The 14,857-nt window shown below is 48.0% G+C and overlaps 1 long non-coding RNA gene across 2 annotated transcripts in view; it reads right to left on the bottom strand.

The window, feature by feature from the left end:
- Window positions 1–315: 315 nt before the first annotated feature.
- LOC114854318 (uncharacterized) overlaps window positions 316–14,857 on the bottom strand; it is a 29,300-nt gene continuing 14,758 nt past the window's right edge. The window contains exons 2-3 of one of the 2 annotated variants that reach the window (XR_008694559.1): window positions 2,267–3,990; window positions 316–1,790 (exon numbers count right to left, since the gene is read on the bottom strand). This is a non-coding gene — a long non-coding RNA (uncharacterized LOC114854318). Of the gene's footprint in view, window positions 3,991–14,857 lie in introns of both variants that reach the window. The other variant, XR_003785758.3, reaches the window with a different exon arrangement.

Raw genomic sequence — 14,857 nt, 5'->3', positions numbered from 1 at the left:
CTCAATCTAAACGTTGAGCTACAGGACCAGTCAGCTACAAACTCTGATGTACTACTACATGTACTGATACAAACGTGTCATAGTACAGTGCTGTAATAAAATGGGAGAGAGCGAGTTCAGAGGCCTGGCCACGGCGCAGGCTCAGCGCTCATGCTCACAAACACAACGTTTCTGAGATTGAACACATCATAAATGCAGCAAAATGAGCCCCTGCGGGTCTTGAACTGTAAAAAACGGTGTTTGTGCTTTAGTGTAGCTTCGGTTTTTCACCCCACATTTACATGTTATGAGACACCTTGGTGGAAATAACGAGGATAAAGCGAAAGCGAAACTATTTATTTTCAAAATAAAACACGTTTATTTAAGGTTGACTGCTGAAAACGGAGGAAGTGAATCAAACTGGATGGATTTTTGCATTTCGTTCCATCCCAACACCATCACCTGCACAGAAAAAGGCAGACTTTCCATAAAGTGTGATTATGTATTCATATGAATCAATATGAATGTGGTTTCCTCTGAAGTGGGAGAGGAGGCTTCTGCAGCAGCGCGTAATGGATAAACAATAGGCTGCATTCTTCCTCCCCTCGTCTTTTTATAGACGCCTTTCTTTCTTTTCAACGTCTCCCTGCCTTTTCCTTTGACATGGGTTTAAACCGAGCCGTATCATTAGGGAGTCAAGAGCATCTCTGGTAGGTCTCCCCTCTCGGTTATATAACGATCTTCCCACAGGCCTCTGCTGGTGCTGCAGACCCGGCTCGGCTCTGGCCGCGCTCCAGTCCAAACAGAACCCACTTTGTCCTCGACTCTGTGTTTGGCACCAGCTGTTCGCGCGCCACTCCAGCAGCTGACTCCTTTGTTTCACTCGCAGACGTCTTTTCCTTCTTACATCACCTTCCTCTGGGTTTGATCTGTTTTTCAGGCGTCTCTGTTTCCCCCCGGGTTCTGCTTTTCTCGTTCTCGCTCTTTCGGTCTCTCTTTTTTTCCCCCCGGCTCTCGCCTCCAGCCCTCCTCCCCTTCCTCACTGTCTGCAGAAGAGGCTGTTAGGGCTGTGATGTACGAGGGCAGCTGACGCCCACCTGCTTCCCAGCAGTCAGTCTGGAGGGTGTTTCTGAGCTCCCCCGTCGCCTATTGGCTGCTCAGCGGACTCTGAGGATGAATCGATACCAACTGTCACACCTGTCGAAGCCCCGGTAAACGCTGACCACGGATGCTTCGGAACCATTAGGACAATGACAAATGGAGATATAATTGTTGTGTTTTCAGCTCTGCTCCTAATGTGCCATGATTAGTTACTTGATGACAGGCCACTAAAGCTGGATTAAGTTGTATTTTATAAATGAGCAGGGTCATTAGATGTGATTTACACTCCCAGTAAGTGCATGCAAACTAACAAAGACTCTTGGTCTTAAACAAAAAATGTGCATGTCTCAGTATCAGTGACCCACCAGGTCACTGAGTTGAGGGATATTGATTTGATGTCTGCTCTAATTATGAGTTGGTGCTCAACAGTTGTGTAGAAGCAGGAGCGACAGGTTTATGGGCCGATGATGTATAAACTCCAAATTTTATGTCGCACATCAGTCAGATGAGGGAGCAGGAGACCATACGTCATCATCTGTCTGTTAACGGCTCCGTGTTCCATTGATTTGTGCTCCAGGCGCCGCTCCTCAGTGTGCGGCATCAGTCTTGATGTGGACGTGATTCATGTATGTTTGATGTAGACGTCGTTTTAGAAATGTACAGAAGGCTTCAGTTCATGAGTCCGGGAAAAACAAAGTGTTGCACGGTACCTGGAAGTGATCACAAACAGAAACAAGCAGGTTCTATTCAGATTTGGGGCAAACAAAAAGAAATGACACGATCCATATTTTCACAAATCTTAATTTGGAATCTTGACTTTTCTGTTTCTGTTTTTTTTTTTTTTCACCCAGGTTGTTTTCTTGTAAACTCGTTTTACCTCTTTCACATAAAAGGAGGGTTTACTTCAGGTATGTAAAAACCAAAGCATCGATCTTTAGAGGTCGGCTGCTCCTGTTCTGATGAAAGTTGGCCCAAGGATGCATCTTGTTATCGACTGGCCCAAAGGACACATGCATCATTTATAGCCTCACAACCTTCTTTCTAGCAGAAAGGCTCATAAATGCATTATTGGACACCATGTTTTACACCTCATTTCAGTTTTTCTACATCTTGCTTAAAGTTTAGGTTCAGAACCGCTTCTAGACGGTCATAACATTTGGTGGAACGCTCTAATGCAGTCACTCACTCTGCAACGGCCACAAACCCAAGGCTGGAAACACTTCATCTGTGCAGCAAGGTGCCACTTATTAGTCGTCAGCGAGATTAGAGTGAGAGGGAAGCTCAAACACCGACACCCTGGGCTTTGTGGAGACACACTTATTCCCAAGCTGTTGCGCTAATGGCCGCCTCTGCCCTGTTCTGTCGCTCACAGAGCGACGAGGAAATAGGGCCTCTTCCTGATGCACCTTGACAGGATGAGGGGAAAGTGCTGGCGCGCGTGCTAGCGTGCGTGTGTGCGCGCGCCGGCGCTCAGCTGCCTGTGGGCAGAATCTGCTGCGTAATTACAGGGGAGAGAAAATGAGAGAGACAGCAATAGATAGGGACAAAATAGAAAGTGTGAGAAGCTGAGAGGAATGTGCTGATTAATGGGCGATCGAAGGCAGCGTCCCTGAGCAGCTCGCCTCATTACGGCCCGGCCCGACCCGGCTCTCCCTTCATTAGGCCTTAAAACAGCCTGTTAAAATACTGCCGTGTGTGTGGTATCCTCATTAAGCGTACAGATGATAACCAAACAAAGGCCACAGCCCCCTTTGTCAGCTCGAACCTCTGTTCTTCAGCCAGAAAACTGCTTTGTGTCCGGCTGTTTAAAAGTGCTTCTCCAAAAATACTTCATAGCTGAGAAGAAGAAGGTTTGGGTGGAAGTAAAATTGGGCGGATCAGCGTAATTACAGAAAGAAAAAGCACAATATTTCATAATATATACGTATAAATATAGAACCCTTGTACTTTGTGTCATAGTGGTGCTGTTTAGTTTCATAATTTAACAGCTATATTACAATATTAGACTTGCAGATATGCGTTGGTGATATTATGAAGTTCTTCTATAAAGTGATGAAACGGGTGAAGCGTTCTGCTAAACGTCATCAAATCTGAAGGAGGAGGAATCGCAGCAGTGACTGTGCCGCTCGCCGCGCCGCCGTCAGGTCACATCGACCACTCCATCGATCCCGCTGCTGTCTGGAGGATATGTCGCCGTGGCAACAAAGTCGGGCCCGGCCGGACAGTAGAGGGGAAAGACTGACTCACGGCGCTCAATAAAACAAAGAGCAAACAAGACGTGCGTCAGGGATGGATGCGCTGCGAGCTATAAATGTCAAAAGCATCGCTTCGCAGCAAACGAGGCGGTCGGATCCCAACCGAGCTCGCCAGGTGGGACGTTAGCACAGAGGCGTGCTCAGCCAGCTGAGGGCCACGCACCTGTCAGACGATCCTCAGGGACACGTTGTAATGAACATGTGCTTGTTTTAATAATGAGTGCGTATATTTAAAGGTTTCAAAGGCGTCAACCTGCTGTACTTATGGCAACGCTATAGAATCAGAAGAGCTTTATTGCCAGGTACTGTAGAGTTGTGGCAGCAACAAACCAGACCGTGACGCAGGATGTGAGCATGGATTCGATCATAGCGGTGTGGAAGGTCAGCAACATCTGTTCTGCTCCCACTTGACGTCCGGGCTGATGATGGTGGAACGGGGGGGGGTCCTTACTGAAGTCAACCGTCATCTCCTCCCAGCCTCACGTACTGCTGTCTGTGGGTGAGGAAGTCCCTGGTCCACCTGCAGATGGAGTCAGGCCCCAGTCAGCTGCAGTCTGCAGTCATTGAGGCGTGTGGATTCTTGTCTTTTTGGGGACAGGGATCATGACTGAGGCTTTGTAGCAGGTTTCCAGTGAGGTTCCTGGTGTTTATGTCGCTGTAGATGACATTTAAGGAAATTTGTGTTAAACTTGTTGAACAATCACCTTAACATCATAACAGCTTTTCAAATGAGGATGATGATGAGGGTGTGTACAGCAAATGTTATTGCCAAACATCAACTTGCATTTACACATAATAAAGCTGCACATTCTGTTTCCTTCGGTAAAAGAGAGAGAGTGTGGGAACAGCACCAACAGAAGCTCTCAGGTCTGAAAACCAACATGATGACGATGTCAAGCCAACACAATAGATTTCAGTCCAGAAAATGCTTGAACATGACAAAACTGGGCTTCAGAAATACCTGAAGGATTCGTGTGGGAGTTGTAGAAAAACACTTTTGTCTGCAGAATGGCATCAGAAAGTTACAGATGTGACTCGAATTAAAGGTCAGTCTGTGAAGATGAGTAAAAGAAGCTGAAACGCTGGCAGACGACTTCGCCTTCCTGCTCCAGTCCACGGTTTCTATTTCACATTAAACTCCAGTTTTATTGATGACTGTTCAAAACCATGAAGGCATCAGTCTGTGGGAGGACGGTGCCAGTCGGGGAACAAAGAAATTCCCTTCTTTGCTTTACAAAACAGGAAGCTTTAGGAAATAATGATGTGATGTGGTTCGGTTCAGAGGAGGAAATGAACAAGTTGAAGTCCTCTTACTGGTGGAAAGCATCGCTTCATAACTACTGTCATGTCAGAATGACACAGCTACGGAACAATGCACGGAACCTTCCTGGTCCGGACTGAACTGGAACTGTTCCAGGACTAGACTACGTGTTTGTGGTCCTCTGGCTAATGTGGCGTCTACACAGGTGGCGCAGCGTCAGCAGCAGCGTAGCCGAGCAACAGGAGACGCTTCAGTGTCCAAACCCGAGGCGTTCAGGTGCTCTGCAGAAAGTAGGTCGCCGCGGTTCGGAGGTCTAGTGCAATCATTGTGGTTGAGTGTGAATGCAGGAAAAGATGCCTGGTGCGTGAACATGTGCTCCGGGTTGAGGTTACGCTCGCATATAGTGAAAGTGATGATGTCGAGCACCTCGTAGAGGTGAAGGCTCGGGTGAGTGAAAGGAACAGGGAGGAAGGACGAGGAGTGAAGGCAGGAAGTCGGTACGTGCTGCCCCCATCCTTGGCTGCAGAATATCTGCTGAGCTGCAGCAAAGTCAAATGAAAGCTTTAAGAATTCAAAAACACAAGCCTCACCTCCGCTCGCTCTCTCTTGGTTTCGGTAGATAGAGGGAGCTCCTCTCCCGTGGTTAGTCCGGCTGTGATTGAACCTCCAAGTGCCACGGTCTGATGACATTTCATAACACAGACTTTCTCTTTTTCTTTCTGTCTTGCATCCATCACGCTGACTTCACTTCACCCTGTTTTGGTTTTAAGGTACACGGCTCTTTAGTCTATAATGAGAGCAGATTAAATGTTCTAAATGATCTCTGCCTTTCTCCAGGTCGCATCATTGGCCTTATTCGATTTAAATGGGCCCTCTGCTCTAACCTGGACACAAACAGGCCGCATCCATCAGAGAAGAAAGGCTTTGGCCAAATATTTGGTTTAGTGTGTTCTGTGTTTGAGTTTCAATGACCCGCGGTCAGTGTCGGAACGATGGCACGCGTGTCCCTGACGGGCCGTCACCTGATAAGACGCCAGCGGCACAGGGAGCCTTGAAGGGCCTGCGGGACGAGGGCAGGGTGAAGGATACCCATGTGCAGATCGGCTGCTGGTTCACATGCGTGCAGCACACACCGGAGGCTGCTATCGATCTCCTCACACGCGTTAGCAGATCTCCAATAGCTGCTGGGTCCTTCCTACATTCAGCAGATCATACAACATCCTCTCGAGGAGCTATTGTTTTTTATTCCCTATTATCTGAGCGCCCGTTGTCGATTAAATAACGCCGCCCACCCTGCACCTCTGCAGTCAAACGCACTGCAGTGCCTTTAATCCCTAAGCCTTCTAATTATTGCTCATGCAAATCACAGATCGGGGCTCAGCAGCTGCTTTGTGAGGGAGGACGAGCGCGAGGGTGCGAGGGGATAAGGGGACGCGGCGTGCGCGCGCGTGCACAGGTGTGCGGCCCATCGCTTTTTGGGGGGGATTGCTGCAGATACTGGAATTAGCTGCGGAGGACGGGATTGCGCGGATTAGTCCTAGAGATTTGGAGCGAACGCGGGCTCCCCGTGCGTAACTCATTTTGGCGTCCTTGAAATTGCTACTGTGAGAAATTCGGCAGCTGCAACAGCAGCAACAAGAGTCCTCAAATAGGCAGGATCCAGCAGGATCCCCCCCCCCACAGCCCACAACACCCACACCACCGCCACCACTCCCACGTCTCTGAAGGATGATTGCATGAAAGCCGTTTGGGGCTGTGAATGCACAGTGAAGGTTTGGCTTTTTTTGTGCATTTTGCAGCTCCTAAAAATATTTTGAGTCTTTGTGGGGATGGGATGATATACAGTAGTTCACCCAAGTGACCAAAAATATGCAGCATATTCCCATTGAGTTGTGTCCTACCGGATTAGCTTGGGTGGTCAGGTGCTGAAGAGACTTCGGGACAGAATCCACGGCGGCCAATCAACAGGCGCGTGTTTGTTATTGGCTCTGGTTTCTTTCATGGCCTCTTATCATTTCTCTGATGCTGTTGGGTAAAGGTATAAACACCATAAAAGTAGGCGAAGCTCAGACTTTCATCTGGATCAGCTCTGCGTTTTTGGAAAGATGCCGCGCTGCAGTTTCCACCACGAACTAAATTTAAATTCGCTTTCATTGCCCTGATGTGGCAAAAGAATGAGGCAGAGGCCGTTTTTTCCTTTCGGTGTCATCTCTCTCGTGGGATCAGTTTGTATTAGTCCCCAGATATGTTCCACTCATCAGTTTAATAGTCAGACATGGAGTCAAAAATAAGTCATTGCTGAATATTACACTTTTTCAGTTTTTGTTTATTGGTAGTACCACTCATCTACAGGTCAAAGGTAATTTCAGGACCAAAGACATGCAGTTTGGTTAATTGGTGACTCTTAATTGTTCACAGGTGTGAACTTGTGGATGGGTTTGTCCTTCACCCAGTGACATCTGGGACCGGCTGCAGCACTTTTACAAGCTGTTAAGGATAACAGATGAGTCAATTGGAAACAAAATGGTTAAACTACATTCCTGAACAGTACAGCTTGGGATTCAGGCGTTCATAAAAGTGTAGCGTGCCTCTGTGCTCACATACAAGACTGTCAGACTCCACCCGAGGCCACTTACAGAAGAATTAAACCCCCTCATGTATTTTCAAACACACGCCTGGGGCAGCGTCTGAGGACACGATGAAATCCACTGACGGATGCTGAGGCGCTGCGCTCCTAGTGCAACACGGCCCGCGCTGCAATATCTGTGAATGAGATCATGAAGCTCTCAGCTGCTAGCGGCCATTCAATTAGAATAATTACGCGGCGAGTGTGTGAGGGCGTGCGACGTGGAAACGTTCCTCAGCACGAGCCTGAGCCATTACAACAAGCGCTGTACAGTAAGAGGATTATATCACCAATCCCCTGATGTCACTGCAAAGCCACACAGGCCTTACCTCATGGTGAACCCCTCCTCCGGCCCCTCCTCACCTCTCTCTCTGTCTCCCTCTCTCTCCCCCATCCCCGGCGGTGCGAACGAGGCCGCCCATCGCGACCTGGAAATTACTTCTCAGGTTCCAAGCACTTTCCCTTCGGGCCCGAGATGACGGGAGCGTCAGCACAGGCTCAGGCGCCTGTTTCGTTCTCCAGCTGTTTGACTGTCAGAACAACTGATGAACTGCCCACAGGAAACAAAAGGCCATATGCTGAGTGGAGGGGCCATATACTGTACAGCTAGTCAGCCAGTTGCTCTTTGATGCAGGTGATTCCTTTTTTGGCTGCGGTGGTTTTTTTTTCTTGGAAATAACCATTTTGTACATACTCAAATCGTTAAAAACAAGACATTATTGTTTTTATTACCATTGCAATAACATTGTGATATATATCCAAATACGTCGGCCATCTTGGTCGTCCGTCATCCTGTTCTCAGACCAGCTGACGTCCGCCTCTGCCCGAGGCCCACGGGCGCGTTACAATCCCAGCATTTGGGGTTAAGTGAAGGTTCACGTGCTCCGGGCCCCAGTGTGTGACTCTTACAGAGGATTACGCCCCTCCATTAGTTAATCATCCTCACAATAAACCTCCTGAGCTCAAACAATAGGAAACATCTCGCTCATTCAATCTGCGTTCTCACCGTGGCCGAGTTTGATCTTCCAGAGTGAAGTCTGGCATCCACATGGCAGACATTTTAAGCAAATTGCCGAACACATTTCCCCCCACGGGCGCGATGGCTTTATTGTCATTAAACAGGCTGAGGCTGTAAAGCAGTAACACCCTGCAGGCAGTAAATGTCCAGACGTGGAGGGAGCGCGGGTGCGTAGGTTGTTCTAGATAACCAGTCCACATTTGACCCATTGCTCAATTTACCACTTCAAAGTATAAGGTCATCCTGACCAGAACTGATGGATAAACAAATTAAACTAAATAACAAGAGGAAAAAAACGCTCATGACAACAACATGAGCTTTTGATATTTGGGCAATCATTAATAGAGTTTTCTTTGATATCACGGCAAATCCAAGGAAGCTTCCATTGATTGTTTGCTCACTTATCAGTGTCGGTGCCACAAATGGTGATGGTACACGATATCCCAAAAAGAGAAACCTGCATGCATATAAAAAAAAAAAAAACGTGTGTAAAGTGCAGATTTAGCTGCAGCGACTCCAGTGTTCCTCTAAAAACAGATGTCACGGGAGTGTTAAATGTCAGACGGGCTCTCGAGTCGCTCTCGGAAACGCTGCCGAGGAATTCAGGGAATGCAGCTTCTCGGCACAGATCAAAAGGGGTTGAACATTAACTGCTCTGAACTCTTCAGCCCTACAGCGCTGCGTTCGGCGGCGCTAATTTCATAAAGTGTGTATATAGGTGCAATAACTGCCTCTGCGCAGACAGACGTTTCAAACACAGCCTTTCTGACTGTGCACAGCTCTGGTCTCTCTAGAGACTAAGACAGAAAGCTGGGACCATCGTCATGGTGGAGTCATAATGAAAGATGCAGTGAAGCCTCCATTGTTGCAGTTGCTGTAAAGTCTGTTTAACTTATATTAAAACCAGACGCTTCAACAAGTCTTCAAATGAGTAAAATAAAAAGTACATTTGTCAGCAGAACTTTTTATGTGTCTTCACTTGAAGTCGTTCAAACTGACTAACCTCTACACAGACTAAAAATAGCAGTTAAGCTTGGTTAAAACCCAAATATGACTCAGTCATTTATCTGCAGACAGGGGTTTTTCTTGTCTTCTAACTTTTGCTGTTTCACAAAAAGTAAGGTATTTAGCAAGAGCTGCCCTAAAGCGAGCGATAACTGCTCCCCACTCCTACAGATTAGGGCTCATAAATAAGTGCTCTTTGCTCGGAGCTTCCAGTCCACCTGCTAGCGGCGGATAAAAGCTCCCAGACTTGGTTAATTCACTCCATCCAGGTTGGTTTCATTCAGGGCATCCGCTGACGACAATATCAGCTCGTACCCAACAGGTACACGATAAATCCCGCATGCGCGGCCATGACAGAGCGGGAGGTTTGGTGTCAAATGCTACGATAATAACTATTGTACGAGCATCTCTGTGCGGAGACCTTGGCCGCGTTCCCAGGTAGGAAGCAGCTACTGGTGAACCTTGGGTGGGTGCCATGTTTTGACAGTGAGGGATGGGGGCGTCCACGCAGCAGCTGTGGGCCTCTGTCACAACGCAGGAATGGGATGTGAGAGGGTTCGCCGGGCGATGCTGCGGTGGAGGCGCCCTTCCTTGTGAGAGGCTCTGCGCGCTTCCTGCTGGGGGCCCGGACAGATTTATGGCCCGGCAAATGAAACGGAGCTGGAAGCTCGGGCGCGAATGTGCTGTATCTGCTGCTCTTGAACTTATTATACTGTAACAGTTGGCATACGTGGCAGCCCAATTCACAGGCCCACCAGGCTGCATTGGGTTTGTTTATTGTCCAGTGCCCAAAGGTCAATAATCTTATTAAGTCCCATGCTTCAGCGTGGATTCTCACTTGGTTTGTCATCAAAAGCCTGTAAAAACACCTTCAGTGTTCACAGAGGACATCGATTTACCCCCACACGAATATCTGACAACTCATCAAAAGCAAGCGAAGCGGCTGAAATGCAAAAAAGGCTGCTCATAATCATCAGGGGCACGTTTTACCCCTCATTTTAGAGCCTTTTTATGAACCTTCAAGGACACATTTGCCCCGAAACCTTGTTAATTATTGACTCTGGTTAGTGTGAGTGTGTATAAACGTCTTTTTGTCTGATTTCTTCACTTATCCTTCATCTAGTTATTGGATAACTGTCTAAAAGTCCTGCAATCTGCCCGACGGATGGCGGCCGCTCAGCTGAGGGTCACGTTCTGCTGATATCACTTCACACTTCAATCAGGCTGCTTTTAAAACCTGGGCAGTAATATTCACGAATGGAACAACTTTAGGCATTCAGTTATCAAGTGTTACTAATAGATAGACAGTGTACACAGAGCCTACAGCCTTTGACAGATAAATACTGACTGAGGAATCCATCAAGGTGCCAAACTGTTCGTGGTAAGTCTGTATATCTTGGAATCTTCACTGCTATGCAGACGACACTCAGTTTTATCTGCATGAAACAAATCAATTGGTCAAACTTGTTCATAAGACATCAAATCCTGGATGTCCCGTAACTTTCTGCAATTAAATTCAGATAAAACCAAGTTAATTATAATTAGAGACGTGTTACGGAATCAGATAGTTACTCTGGATGACATAATGAAGGTTCTGCTGTGACATCATGTATTAAAGAACTGTCTAGAACTAGTCTAGATCTAGTTTGAATGCCTACAAGTACTAGACCCATCATGTAAAAGCTCTGAGGGTTGCAGTGACGCTGGAGGTTGAAGTTTGTGGGCCGCGCAGGTCAGGGCTCAGCTGAGATGGCCTGGAGCCCAGAACCCTGAGCTGTGAAGTTATTTCAGTCCAAAGTTGTAATGAGATGCATACTTGTGTGCACGTCGGAGACACAGAGGGCACTTCATGTACACAGCATCCACGAGTCGCCTCCTCTGTGAGCCAACACAGCCAGCCATTCACTGTCTGTCACACTGCAGCACATGATTCTCACACCCACTGTGGTTCTAATTGGCCTATTTATAAACGCGGCGGCGTGTAAAAAAGACCCTTCGTCTCGTGGCTGTGTCCGCGCACAAAGACGATAATTGATTTATTCAGTTCAAATAATAAAGGCTTCTTCGTGAGGTCAAGGGCGTTATTCCCCCAGAGTCATCGCTGGGGCCGGAGTCGTTTACAAAGCGTGGAGTCATTCTCCGCTGCTGCTTCTGATCACTTGATAGCACGGGGAGAAAGTGTGAATTAATCGCAGGCGGCGTGGAGCTGCACTCGCTGAACTCTCTGTTCTGGGTCAGAGCTGTCATTTGTGGATGCACATGATTCTATGCTGCCTCTCCAGAGCTACACTAACAGCAGGAGCGACGTCAGATGGGAGATGCCTCGACGCCACTGTGCTGAAAATTACAAGCTATGATCCAATTGTGGCTTCTGCGCGTTTGCGGGAGATGGAGGGACTCAGCTGTGCTCTGAAGTCACAAGGTCTCAGCCCATCGAACCAGTAGCCAAGACTGAGACAGCAGCTTGTCTGCAGAAACCAGACGAGCCAATCAGGAGCCAATAATGAAATAAGCTGCTCAGTGCCATACTGTATAGTGTACTGTACTTCTGGCTTTCATGAAAACATCATAGAGACGTTGAAGCATCTGAATCAGGGCAACCTACTCAGACAAGAAGTGAAGAAGCTTGAAATTACGGGACACAAACTGGGTAAGTGACCTGGAAACCCCACACGCCCTCATGGCCCAGAAAAGCTCGCTGCAACGAAGGTCTCACCAATTCACAGAGACTCTCATTAAACAGGGGCAGAGGTGTCGCCGCTTCACCTGCAGGCTGCTCAGCTCGGCATCGCTCCATTCTCCAGCTCAACGTATGCAATGAGTAAAGTTACAAATTTAAATCAGCTTGAATGAACGCTGGTCACAAACCTGACATCATGAGGACACGGAGCCCACAAAGCGACACCGTCTTCAGCTCGTCTTTGAAGGGAATCCTCTCGGAGTGAACTTCAAACAGTCGGATCATTAATAATTCTGATTTAGGAGGAGGTCTGCTTAATATTTGCAAGTCTGATAGGCGGCGTCTGAGCTGCGGGAGAGGACGGGAGGTGGTAACGAGGAGGTTGGAGGTTTCGATTTGGGGTAATGCAGCTTTTTTCCCCCAGATTTAAAGCTCAAAACGCTGACACTCCCTGCAACGCTGCAGCCACGCGGGACTTCCCTACAAATATCCCTCAAATTATTCTACAACAAATTGGCCTGTGTGTTCTGTTGATGCATATTTCATGCACTTTTCTTAATGCATTACCATATATTAAGGTTAATCCTGTAAATTAACCTCTGCTTCATTATGTGCCAGCAGCGAAAGCGCAGCTCCAAAGTAAACAGGCGCTTGAAGCCGAGAGGAAGCTGCAGTTTAATTTTAGCGTTGCACCAAAAGAATATGCTCTACATTCTGAGAAGACATGACAAGCATCGTTCTTAGAAGTGTCCACGGGTGAGAAACATGCACCTTCATGGCCTTCATTCAAGTTACAGATATTTAAAGCTGCAGAGTAAAGTGGCTTACCAAATTAAATATGCACAGTGACTTCCTACTAAAAAGACTGTGATGCAACTTCCTATAGTCTTGTGCAATGTAAAAGCTAAAGCTCATGTCTATACTGTACAATAACCTTCAGCAGTAAAGACAGGTGGCACCGCTCTCATCTTTCGGATTCGTTTTCAATATGAATCCGAATCCAAGTCCGTCGTCTGTTTTGGTGTTTCTGGTGGGAGACGGCGGCTTCACTGATCAACCAAAAGTCACACCTCGGTGGTCCGACCGATTAGCAGACACCAGGGGGGAAAGTGAGGCGTGAGTGGCCTGAACCATTCACCGATTCATAGATTCACATCTGTGTAAACGTGAGGATAAGTCCCCGGCGGCCTCCTGCTGTGAGGAGCATCCTCTCAAGGGCTGCTCCTCCTCCTGAATCAGCTGCTTCTGTTACATACTCTTCACAGATACTATCTGCTGTGGTTTTTGGGGGATACACCAGCTGACGCTCTATTGTAATTTCTGGTACGCTGGCTGTTGACTCACAGGCGGCGTTTTCCCCCCTACAGTACAATAGGCAGCTCGGCTGAGGTTAATGGTGTGATAGGGTGAGTGTGTACGCGCCTTGCTGAGCAGAACTGAGAGCAGGCTGACCAGGGGAGGCCCCCGTGCAGGCCTCCAGCGTTCTCAAAGGCACAATCAACTTCCCCTAACCGTGACTCAGAGTGAAGACGCTGAACAAAATAGATCTCAATACCCATATGCCTGTACATTTTCCACAGTGTCTCTTTAATCCAAAAATACAGTTTAGCTCAAGCAGCGGTTAATGTCCCAACAACAGACTGGAGACACGCGTAAGTCATTCCGTCCTGCTGTTGCCGCCTGCAGAAGCTCCCCTAGAAGTGTTCTGATCACATCATACATATTTCCATTCATTTGTAACTGAGAAGAAAGCGTCCGCCCCCCAACAGCGCCGGAGCACTTTACAGTGTGTGGCGGCGCTGAGGTCACTTTCCCCTCGTATCATGATTATTTGCGACTCGGAGCCAAGTCTTTGATTAAAGAGCGCTGTTTAAGTCGGCGCAGCCTTTTACCGCGCCGAATGTTATTCTAAGCAACCGCTTTAACCCAAACAAAGTGATGGGTCCAAATGAAATAAAGGTGCCCGGCAGGGCATGGAGACCGGTGGAGCGTGATTCCTGAAAAGTGCTTTCCCATGTGTGGGCGGACGGATCGGTTGGACGGGAGCAAGTAGCAGCCTGTGCTGGTGCTTGACTGGGAGGAATACCTTTGAACGCGCTCCTGCCAAGTTACAGGCACTCAGAGACCTCCCACAGCTGTGCAGCGAGCCTGGGAATGCGGGGTTAACTGCTCACCTGCAGCGTGTCTGGACACTTTTTAAGCTACAGACTCGGCTCTGGGGAGGAGGAAACGGGGCAGAGGTGGAAAAAAAAGAAGGGAGCAGCGATGAATGAGCTCATGTGTAGCGTAACGCTACAGGAGGACGCAGTCACATGCGAACATGAAGCTGCACGTGAATCTGCACATTTACGTGCACGCACACACACACACACACACACACACACACACACACACACACACACACACACACACACACACACACACACACACACACACACACACGTAAAGGGATTAAAGGAGTGGTTGCAGGAACAGTTACGTTAATGGAAGACCTGCTGATGGAGACATGCTTAAAGTGCCTTTCTTTATTTAGCCCGTCGCAGCCTCACTGACATTTACTGGTAAAAATAGTGCACTGCAGCTCTGTCACTGACTTCAACACCATTAAACAAGTTCAATCCCTGAAATCACACATGTAGGACAAAATCCTCATGCAAACTGAAAATAAGAGTTTCTCACTCACTGCCCCACAACTATGAGGAATAATGAGTGAATGCTCATGCATGAAGTGTAGCTGCTGCCTGTGCACAGACTCGGACGTCCGCTCTGTCCCGCTGCTCTCTGTGTCAGAGGTGCCACTAGTCGCTGTCGGGGGTTCACAGGGTGCAGATTTGTGAATGAAGCGCCTTCCATTTATGGCGCTGGTGGAGCTGTCAAGACGAGAGGAACTCAACCCCGGACTCTGTGTCCGTGTAAAACCACCGCGGCAGAA

Source organism: Betta splendens, chromosome 4 (assembly GCF_900634795.4).
Source record: "Betta splendens chromosome 4, fBetSpl5.4, whole genome shotgun sequence".
NCBI classification, from domain to species: domain Eukaryota; kingdom Metazoa; phylum Chordata; class Actinopteri; order Anabantiformes; family Osphronemidae; genus Betta; species Betta splendens.
This window is presented reverse-complemented; position numbering and strand designations above follow the sequence as displayed.